At 43.9% G+C, this 14,928-nt stretch overlaps 1 protein-coding gene across 1 annotated transcript in view; it reads left to right on the top strand.

The window, feature by feature from the left end:
* Positions 1 to 14,339, top strand: part of FAT3 (FAT atypical cadherin 3) — a 745,081-nt gene extending 730,742 nt beyond the window's left edge. The window contains exon 31 of the transcript XR_014008884.1: positions 14,298 to 14,339. The gene's annotated coding sequence lies outside the window, so the exon portion shown is untranslated. The remainder of the gene's footprint in view (positions 1 to 14,297) is intronic.
* Positions 14,340 to 14,928: the final 589 nt, after the last annotated feature.

The following is a 14,928-nucleotide window of genomic DNA, read 5'->3' as shown; positions in this document are numbered from 1 at the left end:
CCCCTGCTGGCCCAGGGTGAGAACTTCAGTACATAACAAAAACAATGTCACAATAATATAGCAAAACTATAACATAGCAACAATAACACAGTAAAATGAAAATATAACAACGTTCAATAAACCACATTTCAATACTATAAATAGAGCAAGATTACTTGAACCGCATGCAGCAACCAACAGCAGAAATAACAAGGGAGATTCAGTGTTTCACCTTAGTCCTGGAAATACCCCTCCCTGGAAATACCCCTCCCATGAGGTTAGTGGGAGTGTCCAATTCAAACTCAAAAGCATCCCATGCCTGTCACTGCCTTCTTCACCTCTCTGCTCCAATAATAATAATAATAATAATAATAATAATAATAATAATAATAATAATAATAATAATAATAATAAATAAATAAATAAATAATATAAGCAATAATAATTTATTATTTATAGCCCACCCATCTGCCTGGGCTTCCCCAGCCACTCTGGGCGGCTTCCAACAAAATATTAAAATACAATAGTCTATTAAACATTAAAAGCTTCCCTGAACAGGGCTCCCCTCAGATGTCTTCTAAAAGTCTGGTAGTTGTTGTTCTCTTTGACATCTGGTGGGAGGGCGTTCCACAGGGCAGGCGCCACTACTGAGAAAGCCCTCTCAGTAGTGCTCCAAGACTTACCTTGGCAGCTTCAGCATGTAAGATGGCAGGCTGCTGTGGACCCAGAGGTCACCAGCAATTGAGACTCGCAGTCAGCTCAAAACTGGGCTCATATGTACCAGATCTGCAATCTGTCCGTAGATTAGGTTGGCTGAAGAAGATGTGATAGCATTCCCCTTTAAGATTCATCCCATTCGTTACAGTAATGGGTTTTTGTTTTTATTTTCTGCATTCAAAAGTATTCACAGCCTTTAATTTTTATTGTATCAGCTAGCCTGGTGTGTTGTTGTTAGCCCAATAAATGAATAAAAACTTATGGTGAGCCACAGGTTCCCCATGCCTGGCCAAAGCCTATGGTTTGAAACTGGAGCTAAGGTACCACTGCTGGCTTTGCCTTACCCATTAGCAGAGCAGTAAAAATGTGGGAGAGATATTAAATCCTCAGCAATCACAGCTCTTGAGGGATTAGGAATTAATTTAAAATAAATTGGACACTCGATATTTTTCACAAGGGAAAGACATCTGTGAAAAGCAAATGACTTCAAAATATTTGCTTTTGTAGCTTCTAACTGCAGCACTAACCTCAAAGATTTTCTAACAATGGATGCTCCCAAATGAGTATACAACGCTCAAAAGATACAAAATTGATATCCTTTAACGTAAGAACCTACACACAACTCCTGAACAACTCCTGAATTGGATGAGGCATGGATCTTGTTATTATACAAGAGAAACGAAAGCTGCATTCTCTGATTAAAGAGCAGGAATCGAACTTCTGAGGAATCTGTGTGGTTGTTTTTAAAAGCACCCGATAATTCCTAGTTCTGTCACAAATATGGCAGCAAATCAGGATTCAGCTGATGAGTCAGAACAATTTATCTAATTCCATAACTCACGTAATAACGGCAATTATCACTTGAGCATCTGAATGGATAGGACTGCAGTAATCAGTAATATTCCAGTATGTCACCACAGATCTTCACTACTTGATCACTTGTTACTTACTGAATTTTCTTACGCAACTGACCAACATAGCAGACCCAGTCCAATTTCTCTTTGTCCACCATGCCTGCAAAAGGAAAAACAAAATAATGATGAAAATAGATATAAACTTTATTATACAGTGGTACCTCGGGTATTATACAGTGGTACCACGTGACCCGGAAGTGTCTTCGGACAGCGCTGGCTCCCGGCCTCTTAAGCGAGATGAGCACGCAACCCCAGAGTTGGACACGACTGGCCCGTACGGGCAGGGGTACCTTTACCTTTACCTCGGGTTACATACGCTTCAGGTTACATACGCTTCAGGTTACAGATTCCGCTAACCCAGAAATAGTGCTTCAGGTTAAGAACTTTGCTTCAGGATGAGAACAGAATTCGTGCTCGAATACGTGCAGAATTCGGCGGCGCGGCGGCAGCAGGAGGCCCCGTTAGCTAAAGTGGTGCTTCAGGTTAAGAACAGTTTCAGGTTAAGAACGGACCTCCAGAACAAATTAAGTACTTAACCTGAGGTACCACTGTATATAGAAAAGGGGGAGAAATGTATGTATGTATGTATGTATGTATGTATGTATGTATGTGTGTGTGTATGTATAGCAAAGCAGACTAAGGTCACATCTACACCAAACATTTAATCACAAGAGGAGGCACCAGCAAAAATCACGATACAGGAAAAATCTCAAAACTAGCAAAGCTCCATCCTTATTTCAGATATTGCGATATAATGTATAGTAAGGTTCCCAGATTTTTTTTCCAATGAATCCGGGGACACTTTTCAACTTCAATGGATTTTGTATGGTGACTAATTTGTAAATCCGGGGACTGTCCCCGGGAAATGGGGACATCTAGTAAACTTACTGAATAGATATATCGAGATGTTTATCACAGTGTTGAAGACCAGATATTGCCCTGCCCTACAATACACCCGGTATACTTAATTCCCACTTTTGAAGAAGGAAGGTGGGGAGAGATTGGTGTATAATTGCTGCTTTATGATTCATGTTGAATTCACTGCAGTTGTGGGTTTCAAACTATCTAGATATTGGCTCCATGTGCTCCCCCACAACCCTTCCTCCCAAACCAAGTTTCCTGAAGGTAGGAAGTTTAACAACCACCCCCCTATTGAACAAATAAATATTTAGATGTGGCCTCTCAAAGGGGAGCATTCATAAATAAGCAAACTTTCCTTGGATTATTGACATTTCTTCATGCAATAACCGCCTGATCTCAAAATTTTCTGTCTTTTTGGTCCGCAAGGTTGGAAAACAAAACGATCGGAAAAGGATCAGAAGGCAGAATCAATGCTCTGAAATCTTAGCATGTCAAAGCCGGGAAACAGCGGGAGAGGAGTCAAAAACCAGGAACCCTGGGACAAGGCAGAAGTCAGACCAGAAGGGCATGTCAGATCTGAAACGGAAGGCAGGGGAGGAGGCAGAAGCAAGGAGATAGTCGGAAAACAGGGTCAAAGGATAAAAGGAATAACTTTGGATAATTTAATAGCTAGACTTGGTGGGTAGAGTCCAGGACCCGAAGGTATTTCACTAAAGAGCTGTGATTTGTTGCGCATCTGCTTATGTGATAGGAATTTTGAGGTCTTAGATATATGGTAATGTTCATAAGCGTACTAACCAAGCATGTACATAGATCAGCACAGGAAGACCAACCTGGAACCATTTTGATTCCTAAACTGAGCGAATGTTTTCTCTGCAAGGTCAAAGTGGGAAACCTCCCCATTCTCTATTTCCTCACAAATCCTGTCTTAAGGGCACATTTAAGATATGAATAGGCTGTGACCCTGTGACCTGGCCCGGGAACTAAGTATTTATCACTACAAAAGACTGGCCAGGCTCCCCAGGCAATCCAATCAAGTAACCTGCCAGACAGGAGAAAAACAAGGACAGGAGAAAAACAACATTCAAATTGCTGTTTTAGACCGCCTTTTCTGTGATGTAGGTATGATGTATCTGGGGGGTGGCCTTAGGTTACACCCCTTCTGTGATATATGTATGATGTTTCTGGGGGTGGTCTTGATCTACAGGGTGGCAATTTCAAAAGTCTTTATAAGGTCTTGCGCACCATTTTTCTGGGTTCCTCCTCTCTCCTGTGGGTAAGGGGAGCACCCTGTTGCCACAGATCAATAAAGATCAAGCTTACTAGCTGCTTTGCTTCTCAATATTCTCTGGTTAGAATCATAGAATCATAGAGTTGGAAGAGACCACAAGGGCCATCGAGTCCAACCCCCTGCCAAGCAGGAAACACCATCAGAGCACTCCTGACATATGGTTGTCAAGCCTCTGCTTAAAGACCTCCAAAGTAGGAGACTCCACCACACGCCTTGGCAGCAAATGCCACTGTCAAACAGCTCTTACTGTCAGGAAGTTCTTCCTAATGTTTAGGTGGAATCTTTCTTCTTGTAGTTTGGATCCATTGCTCCGTGTCCGCTTCTCTGGAGCAGCAGAAAACAACCTTTCTCCCTCCTCTATGTGACATCCTTTTATATATTTGAACATGGCTATCATATCACCCCTTAACCTCCTCTTCTCCAGGCTAAACATGCCCAGCTCCCTTAGCCGTTCCTCATAAGGCATCATTTCCAGGCCTTTGACCATTTTGGTTGCCCTCCTCTGGACACGTTCCAGTTTGTCAGTGTCCTTCTTGAACTGTGGTGCCCAGAACTGGACACAGTACTCCAGGTGAGGTCTGACCAGAGCAGAATACAGTGGCACTATTACTTCCCTTGATCTACATGCTATACTCCTATTGATGCAGCCCAGAATTGCATTGGCTTTTTTAGCTGCCGTGTCACACTGTTGGCTCATGTCAAGTTTGTGGTCAACCAAGACTCCTAGATCCTTTTCACATGTACTGCTCTCAAGTCAGGTGTCACCCATCTTGTATTTGTGCCTCTCATTTTTTTTTGCCCAAGTGCAATACTTTACATTTCTCCCTGTTAAAATTCACCTTGTTTGTTTTTGCCCAGTTCTCTAATCTGTCAAGGTCGTTTTGAAGTGTGATCCTGTCCTCTGGGGTGTTAGCCACCCCTCCCAGTTTGGTGTCATCTGCAAATTTGATCAGGATGCCCTTGAGTCCATCATCCAAGTCGTTGATAAAGATGTTGAATAAGACCGGGCCCAAGACAGAACCCTGTGGCACCCCACTAGTCACTCTTCTCCAGGATGAAGAGGAACCATTGATGAGCACCCTTTGGGTTCGGTCAGCCAGTTACAAATCCACTGAGTGGTAGCATAGTCAAGACCGCATTTTACCAGCTTCTTTACAAGAATATCATGGGGCACCTTGTCAAGTGCCTTGCTGAAATCAAGGTAGGCTACATCTACTGCATTCCCTTCATCTACCAGGCTTGTAATTCTGTCAAAAAACGAGATCAGGTTAGTCTGACATGACTAATTTTTCAGAAATCCATGCTGACTATTGGTGATCACAGCATTCCTTTCTAGGTGCTCACAGACTGTTTGCTTAATGATCTGCTCCAGAATCTTCCCTGGTATTGATGTCAGACTGACTGGGCGGTAATTATTTGGGTCCTCTCTTTTCCCCTTTTTGAAAATAGGGACAACATTTGCCCTCCTCCAGTCTGCCGGGACTTCGCCTGTTCTCCAGGAATTCTCAAAGATGACTGCCAGTGGTTCTGAGATCACATCTGCCAGTTCTTTTAATACTCTTGGATGCAGTTCATCTGGCCCTGGAGGCTTGAATGCATCTAAACTAGCCAAGTATTCCTGTACTATCTCCTTAGTTATTCTGGGCTGTGTTTCCTTTGCTGAATCATTTGCTCCAAATTCTTCAGGTTGGGCATTGTTTCCTTTATCGGAGAAGACTGAGGCAAAGAAGGCATTGAGGAGTTCAGCCCTTTCTGTGTCCCCTGTTTGCATTTCACCATCTTCTCCTCTGAGTGACCCCACTGTTTCTTTGTTCTTCCTTTTGCTATGAACATACCCATAAAAGCCTTTTTTGTTGCTTTTAACCTCTCTAGCAAGCCTGAGTTCATTCTGTGCTTTAGCTTTTCTGACTTTGTGTCTACACGTGCTGGCTATTTGTTTGAATTCCTCTTTGGTGGTTGCCCCCCTTTTCCATTTTTTGTACACATCCTTTTTAAATCTTAACTCAGTTAAAAGTTCTTTAGATAGCCACCCTGGCTTCTTTAGGCACCTTCCATGTTTCCGTCTCATTGGTATTGCCTGACGTTGTGCTTTTACTATCTCCCTCTTAACAAACTCCCAGCCATCATGAACTCCCTTTCCTTTTAGTATTACTGTCCATGGGATCTCACCCAGCACTTCCCTAAGTTTTATGAAGTCGGCTTTCTTAAAGTCAAGAAATTGAGTCCTAGTATGCTTGGCTGCTCCTTTCCGCTGTATAGTAAACTTCAGAAGAGCATGATCACTCGCGCCTAATGATCCTTCCACTTCTACCCCACTAACCAGGTCATCAACATTGGTTAGGACCAGATCTAAAATGGCTGTTCCTCTTGTTGCTTCTCCCACTTTCTGGACAATGAAGTTGTCTGCAAGGCCAGTGAGGAATCTGTTTGACCTTAAGCTCTTGGCTGAGTTTGACATCCAAAAAATATCCGGGTAATTGAAGTCCCCCATTACTACTATCTCCCTTCCTTTTGCATGCTTGGCCATCTGTTCCAGGAAGGCATCATCTATGTCCTCCGTTTGGCTTGGGGATCTATAGTAAACTCCCACAATGAGGTCACTGTTATTCTTCTCTCCCTTAATTTTGACCCAAATGCTCTCACTTTGGCTTTGAGGTTCTAAATCTTGGATCTCTTCACAGGTATACACATCCCTGACATATAACGCCACTCCTCCTCCTTTCTTGTCTGGTCTGTTTCTCTGAAATAGATTGTATCCCCCCATTATTACATTCCAATCGTGGGACTTATCCCACCAGGTTTCAGTGATGCCTATTATGTCATATTTAGTTTGCTGTACCAAGAGCTCAAGCTCATCTTGTTTATTTCCCATGCTTTGCGCATTAGTGTACAGACATTGAAGTCCATTAATCATTCCCCCGTGTCTCTTATTTAAGGATTTTTTCCTCCCACCACTAGGTCTGCGTGCTGTTTGCTCCATTTGGTCTATGACATTTGGATGATCATCTTCATCAATTGATAGACTCCTACCTTCAGGAGCACTGTCTCCCTCCCCCACATTAGTCAGTTTAAAGCCCTCCTGATGAGGTTTCTGAGATTTTTGGCAAAAACATTTCTCCCAACCGTTGTGAGGTGCAGCCCATCGCTTGCCAGAAGTCCATCTTCAAGAAACTGCAGTCCGTGATCTAAGAATCCAAACCGTTCCTGTTTACACCATTGCCAAGCCAGCTGTTCATTTCCACTATTTTTCCCTCTCTCCCTGGGCCACGTCGTTCAACTGGGAGGACAGATGAGATGACAATTTGTGCATTTAGTTGCTTCAATTTCCTGCCCAGAGCCTCGTAGTCTCTTTTGATCTCCTGGAGGCTATTGCTTGCAGTGTCATTGGTTCCCACATGAACCAAGAGGAAGGGGTATTTGTCAGTGGGTTTTATGATTCCTTGTAGTCGTTCAGTTACATCTTGGATCTTAGCCCCGGGGAGACAGCACACTTCCCGAGATATCTTGTCAGGCCCACAGATCACTGCTTCTGTTCCCCTCAGTAGGGAATCCCCTATCACCACCACACGCCTCCTCTTAGGTTTGGTCGGGGTTCTTCCGTGAGCTGTCCGTTCCAAGGTCGCCTGCACATTCCCTGAGGACTGACTTTGCTGCTTGTCTTCATATACCTGATCGACTGAAATGAGGGAGAGATCCTCAAATGGAGTCTGCTCTTCATCTTCCATGCTAGGGGAGAGGACCTCAAAGCGATTGTGTATTTCTAAACAATCAGAGTGAACCCTGGGCCTCCTACTTCTTTGAGTCACGTTTCTCCATATATCTGGCTCCTGTGTTGATGAACTAGCCTCCTTCTCAGGGGAGTCCCCTGTCTCCTCCTTGGTGGAGACGGTGTGCTCTGTTGCTTCCAAGAAGAGCTCCAGCTCTCTAATTCTTTGGAGCGTAGCTACACGTTCCTCCAGTTGCTGGACTTTGTCTTTTAAGAGGGCAATCAACATGCAATTGCTGCAGGTAAAGCTGCCTGCAACCTTTGGCAAGATGGCAAACATTGCGCAGGAACCGCAGGCGACTGCAGCTGTTCCCTCCCCCTCCATCTTGAGAATGTGTCGTTGGGGGTGGCTACAGCGGTCCTCCATCATAAAAAGCGTGAAGACAGGACAAATAACTCCCCCCACAAAAAAACCTAGGTCTCCCCCAACAAACGTTTGAGACTAGCTCCCCTAAATCTAAAAGATGGATCAAACTGCTGCCCTGCAAGCTCTGATAAGCTCCTCCCACAGCTAATCACCTGCCTCAACAGAAACCCTGCCCCCTCTGACCTTTGCACAGGGAGAACAGCTAATCAGCCACAAAGAAACACACACACACAAGAAAACCCTTTTTGCTCCTTCTTCAACTGCTGCCCTGCTAGCTCTGATAAGCTCCTCCCACAGCTAATCACCTGCCTCAACAGAAACCCTGCCCCCTCTGACACACACACAAGAAAACCCTTTTTGCTCCTTCTTCAACTGCTGCCCTGCTAGCCTCTGTTATTTTCTCCTACCAATAGGGAACCTACGCAAGGACTCTATATGGGCTCCTTGATACCCCATAAGGGAAAAGGGCAATTTTTGTTTACAGCACTTATCACAAGGCAAGCTGTTCCCAGAGTTGCCCCGTGAGTGGAATTGCCCATGACAGCGTAGTGTAATATGTAGTTACTGTTGGGATACCGGAAGCCAAAACCCAAGTTTGGGGCATGCATTCTTTGCTGAGAGAATCCCAGCAGAGATTTAACATCGCAAAACATGCAGCAAGGGAAAGCGTGGACATTTAGGCTGTAAAAGAATCTTTAAAATGTGCCCTTCCAGGGAACCCCAACATTGCCACCTTTTAAAAGTTCTTTCCAAACTGTCACTCTTCCCTTTGACAGAGATAGACCACGCATTTTGTAAGCTGCAAAATGGTTTCTAAGCTATTGGTATACAGTGGTACCTCGGGTTTAGAACTTAATTCGTTCTGGAGGTCCGTTCTTAACCTGAAACTGTTCTTAACCTGAGGTACCACTTTAGCTAATGGGGCCTCCCGCTGCCACCACACGACTTCTGTTCACATCCCGAAGCAAAGTTCTTAACCTGAGGTACTATTTCTGGGTTAGCAGACTCTGTAACCTGAAGCATCTGTAACCTGAGGTACCACTGTAGGTAGACGAATGCTTGCTTCAGACGCCATTCTGGTCTGAAACAAAAGAGGCTGGTTAAAGCCATGCGGCTGGCTGGAGCGACTGGCCCAGAGCTCCTTACATACCAATATTCACATGGCGACTGCATTAACAAAAAGGCTTGGTTACCTATTTTCTCCCAAGGTGTGGAGAAGTGACATAGGCTAAGCCTGGCAGGACAGTTTACTCTATGGTTTTAACCCCTTCATGCATTCTGAGACTCAAGCATGCTGGTTATATATAACAGTGACATGTTTCTTGCCTCTGTTTTGCATAGACAGTCAGCTCTTGACGATTCACCCAAGCTGTTTCACAGGCTATAAGTTTAATAAATCACTGCCAACCACAGCAGTACAAGCCATTTCTTCCCATCATTAAACTGCTGCAGCCTGTGATACTACCCTATTTAATAGTCATTAGCGCTGTCTTTTGATAATTGTTACACCATGGAGCTGTAGCAGAATCTTTATTAATTAGCCCATTACAGGATCAACAAAAACGACTCCAGTGTTATTCTGAGTGGCCGAATCCGCCCCCTTCTCTCTATTGAAATCCAGGCGCTGTTACTTCCTGTTAGCACAGAAAGCAACAACAAGAAACAACAGCATTATTTAATTCTAGATGATGAGGCTGGCAAATATCAAAGCCCACGAGGGGGTTGTGTGCCACAACTTGTATCAAAATCCCCCCAAGCTCTGTTGTTAAATATTTAGAGAAATCTAAGGGGATGCAGGTGGTATTCCTACCGCCTAGTTTGCTGAAGACTCTGCTCATTTTCCCAGGTGATGCTTTCCATCTATTCTCTTTCCATCTCCCACAGTGGCAGCAAATATCCATCATATGCATACGATTTATAAGGGAGCGGGTGGCGCTGTGGTCTAAACCACTGAGCCTCTTGGGCTTGCCGATCAGAAGGTTGGCGCTTCGAATCCTCATGATGGAGTGAGTTCTTGTTGCTTGGTCCCAGTTCCTGCCAACCTAGCAGTTTGAAAGCATGCCAGTGCAAGGAGATAAATAGGTATCACTGCAGCAGGAAGGTAAATGGCGTTTCCGTGCTTTGGTTTCCGTCATGGTTTTCTGTTGCGCCAGTAGCAGTTTAATCATACTGGCCACATGACCTGGAAAGCTGTGGACAAATGCCGGCTCCCTTGGCCTGAAGCGAGATGAGTGCCGCAACCCTATAGTCTGGATTTAACTGTCCAGGGGTCCTTTACCTTTTTACCTTAAATAACATCTAGGATTTACAGACTTTTGTCCCCAAATGAGATTTATGGACACCCCCACACAAACAATGGGATGTGGGTGGCGCTGTGGGTTAAACCACAGACCTAGGACTTGCCGATCAGAAGGTTGGCGGTTCGAATCCCCATGACAGGCTGAGCTCCCATTGCTTGGTCCCTGCTCCTGCCAACCTAGCAGTTCGAAAGCAAATCAAAGTGCAAGTAGATAAATAGGTACCGCTCCGGCGGGAAGGTAAACGGCATTTCCGTGTGCTGCTCTGGTTCACCAGAAGCGGCTTAGCCATGCTAGCCACATGACCCGGAAGTTGTATGCCGGCTCCCTCGGCCAATAAAGCGAGATGAGCGCCGCAACCCCAGAGTCGTCTGTGACTGGACCTAACGGTCAGGGGTCCCTTTACCTTTACCTTTACACAAACATTGCATTCATCTGACTCGAAGAAGAACACAGGCGTCTGCTTGGAGCTGTTGCCAGACCTTCTGCTTTGAGCCAAGATGGACAACAAACAAACAAAACCCCATTTTTTTCTTTGAAGCTAGATTTCCATAGGTTTGATTCTTTCAACTTACATTCCTAACTTCAAGTCTGTCTTCAACTGTAAGCAAGTTGAGCTTGTATTGATTCTAGTTTCTGCTTTATTTTCTTTTTTAAAAAAGCAACAACTTTCAAGTACTTATCTGTTATCTTTCATCAGTATTGGTTCAACAATCAATGTCACAGGAATGACACAAACCATCTCAGGCTAATCATTCTGTACCCCTGCTGGGGCTGTCAGCCTCCCTTAATTCAGTTATCTCTGGGATGGGATGGTATTTTTCACTTAGGTAACAAATTGATTGGGCTGTCAAGTTCTGTAAAATAATTTGTGAAGCCTTCTCAGGGCTTCCCATCACTGTTTTGCTGAATTTTTTAAAAAATGGAGAAATGCTCTAAGACTCTTTAAAGCTCTTATGATTGTCAGGGAACAGTTTCACTCCAGATATCTCATCCATGAGTCACCCATCAGATCATAATCTCCGGATTAGATCAGTAATACCTCTGATGTGTGGTATTCCCTCTAGTCTTTAAAATATGGTAGGAAGATGAATGATGCAAAAAAAAGGAGTTTCAGTAAAAAGTAAGCATACATTAACATGATCTCTTGGTAAATTACAGAGATGACTGCAGCACTCTTCAATGTTGGGTCTCCAGGTGTTCCTGGACTACAAATCCCATCATCCCCAGTGGTCAGGGATGATGGGATGTAGGGATGTAGCATACACACCCAAGCGTGCAACGCCTCGCCTTCCTATTGAAAGCGATGCCATCCAGAAATATTTGTACAGAGGGATGTACTCTTTCTGCAGTCAGGCAATGTGAGCTCCCTGCTGCAACTCCATTCTTATACTGCTGCCGCCAGTCAATGGACAGGATTTTAAAAAGCAAAAAACTATTTCCTCGAGTTCAAGTGAGCTTTAACTTCCAAACAGCCACTGCTGCTGCAAGGCAAAAGGCTTTTGAAACAGAGGTGACTTGCAAAAAGAACATGTGTGATGAGGCACAAAGAGCAGTTCTTCAAAGAAAGGAAGTTGGAAGCCTCAGTGGGCAGGAGCAAGCCTTTTGCACAAGCTGAAATACAGTGGTGCCCCGCAAGACAAATGCCTCGCAAGACAAAAAACTCGCTAGACGAAAGGGTTTTGCGTTTTTTGAGCTGCTTCGCAAGATGAATTTCCCTATGGGCTTGCTTCACAAGATGAAAAACGAAAACGTCTTGCAAGTTGGTTTCCTTTTTCTTAACACCGTTAACACAGTTGCAACTTGACTTCGAGGAGCAACTCATAGAACGCGGTGTGGTAGCCTTTTTTGAAGTTTTTGAAGACTTTGGTGATTTTTGAAGCTTTCCCAAAACTTCTTTTGCAGCCATTTGGTAAGTTAAACTTTTAAAACTTTTTTGGGGTTTTTTGGATTTTGGGTTGGGGTGTTTGGAATTCAAGGACTTGGTGTTGGGGAGGGGTTTGCAAGAATCTGGAAGCTTGTGTGTTTTTTTCCTGCATTTTTATGATTTTCTGTGACCATTGGGCCACTCTGCTTTTTTTTTAAAAAAATCTGGATTTGAATTTCTGTGTGGTGGGTGGCTGGGGGAACAGTTGAGGAGGGGGTTCTTCAGCAAGAAGCAAAGAGTGGAAGAGGAACCTTCTTCGAGTTGTCCCCTAGAGTCTTAGAAAATGTACTGTACACTTTGTTGATTTTTAAATGTTTTTCTGTCATGTTTAGAAACTCAATTTATTGTTCCTTCAATTTTTGAAATGCTCTTTACAGTATGTGTGGCTTTAAAGAGCACTTAATCAACTCTTGTTGTACCAAATTTGGCTTTGTTTGGACTTTTTTTGACCATAGGAACGCATTAATTGAATTTCAATGCATTCCTATGGGATTTCGTGCTTCGGAAGACGAAAAATTCGCTAGACGAAAAAACTCGCGGAACGAATTAATTTCGTCTTGCGAGGCACCACTGTAGCTCTCTGGATCGCAGTCAGTGCCGTAAATACTGAGTTGGGTCCTTGGAAAAATTAACCAACAGTGTTTGCCTGCACAATAGCTCAGTCAGCAGACTCTTCATCTCAGGGTTGTGGGTTCGAATCCCATGTTAGGCAAAAAGATTGCAGGGGGTTGGACTGGATGACCCACGTGGTCCCTTCCAACTCTACAGTTATTTGATTCTATGAATAGTTTCCTGACCCTTCCATCAGCCTGCAGCCCCTGTGATTCCAAAAAGTCTCTCCCAAAGGTTGAGAGCCCTGCCTCTGAGGTTCAGCTGGTCTTTAACAGAGACAGATCTTTAGCTCAAGAAGCCCTCCCCTGTGGAACTCCTTGCCACTAGAGATTGGGCAGGAACACCTTCTAAAAACTGTATCATTCAGACAGGTCTTTCAGACTTGAGAGTCTTTGCCAACCAGCTCTTAAAGATATGTTTGACATTTGTATTGTTTTCATTGTAATGTTGTGTTTTTAGTCTGCATACTGTATTCTCATATATTATACGAGAGAGAGAGAGAGAGAGATTATGATGACGTGGGATGGGGTGCAAAGGGATCGCCAAGGGGAGGAAGAGATGGGTAACTTTCCTTATTTCCCAAAGTTAACTTTTCTTAGGGTCCAAGCCACTGTATCCTCAAACAACCGCCAGCCAGTTCTTAAGAATTGCTCTGGTCCTTTCAAAGAAAACAGTGAGAAGTTTAGGATAACAGACATCTGTCAGTCAATTCAAATCCTATTATTGGTAACAGGAACAGAAGACAAACAAGCTCAGAACTTAGCCAGTTTGGTATTCAGGTGGCACCAGATAGGAACGGGCAAATCGGTCAGTCTTGGTCTTCCAATGTTTCTCATTTCTGCCATTTTAATTTCAAGTCTCCACATTTCCTCATCAGTCTGCAATTTTTTTTTAAAGTCCTCATGCAAGCCCATCAGCATTTTAGTAAGATTTCTCCTAATATACACGTTTGCATGCAATTTTGCCCAATATTTTTGCAAAACAACACTCCCAAATGTAATGCATTTAATATTATTTTCACTAACGTATGCACATGCATTTTTGACTACACTGCTTGACCAAAGAGCTGCATTGCACCGCATTGCAAATTTTAGAAAAAGTGCAAAATTCTGAAGGGCGGCTGGGTTTCAAGTTCATGCATTGCTTCGGAAGATGTGGACCAGTTAGGTTCACATTTAAATGCAAACGGAATCAAATTCCTCTCCCTTCCCTAGTGCCGATATTATTTCGAAGACAATGTAGGTCAGGGAGAGTATGTAGGAGGGCAAATTATCATGGGAGGATGTGGGGGCACCAAAATGTAGGAGGAAAAGGGTTTTGAGAGCACACTGTGCTGCCAGCGAAAACTGTTTCCTTTTTTATATATATATCAATTATTTATCATTAACCTCAGCTAATGCTGAATGGAATAATCACTTGTGAATCAGGACGAGAGGCCAATGGTTGAGTCCATCTGCCTCTTTAGTTTAGCATAGAATCCAGCAGTGCCAATTCAACCTGAAGAGAGTCACTTGCCCCAAACAGGCAGGCAGCAAGACTGGTTGGCATCCCTGGACACTTGCCAAGGCTGCTGCTGCTGCTGCTGCTGCTGCTCCTTCTTCTTCTTCTTCTTCTTCTCCTCCTCCTCCTCTTTGGTGATCACTCGTAGCCAAGTAAGATCGTCTTCCATAAACATGGTTTTAACAATGAATCCATAAGTGACTGTGGAGGCCAATTCTGGATCCACAGGTCCTTCCACAGTGAGGACATTGGTTTCCAGGTGGGAGTTGATCACGGTGTGGATTTACCAAGCATGCCTTCCTCCTAGCACATTTCTCCCTTGCATCCTGAGTTCGAGTGTCTTCAAAGCCCATGACACCTTTGGTAAAGGCTGTTCTCCAGTTGGAGCGCTCGCAGGCAAGTGTTTCCCAATTGTTGGTGTTTATACTACATTTTTTTAAAAAATTGCATCGAGAGAAGTCTTTAAACCTGTTTTGCTGACCACCAGCATTACGCTTTCCATTTTTAAGTTTGGAACAGAGCAGTTGCTTTGGATGACGATCCAAATGTGACCAGTCCAACGAAGTTGATGTTTTCTAAGACAAAGACTAAGAGGTGATATGATTGTTGTTGTTGTTTAATCGTTTAGTCGTGTCTGACTCTTTGTGACCCCCTGGACCAGAGCACGCCAGGCACTCCTGTCTTCTACTGCCTCCCG

This window comes from Podarcis bocagei (assembly GCF_964188305.1).
Source record: "Podarcis bocagei genome assembly, chromosome: 6".
NCBI classification, from domain to species: Eukaryota; Metazoa; Chordata; class Lepidosauria; order Squamata; family Lacertidae; genus Podarcis; species Podarcis bocagei.
Note: the sequence above shows the minus strand (reverse complement) of the source record. Positions and strands in the feature narration are given on the sequence as shown.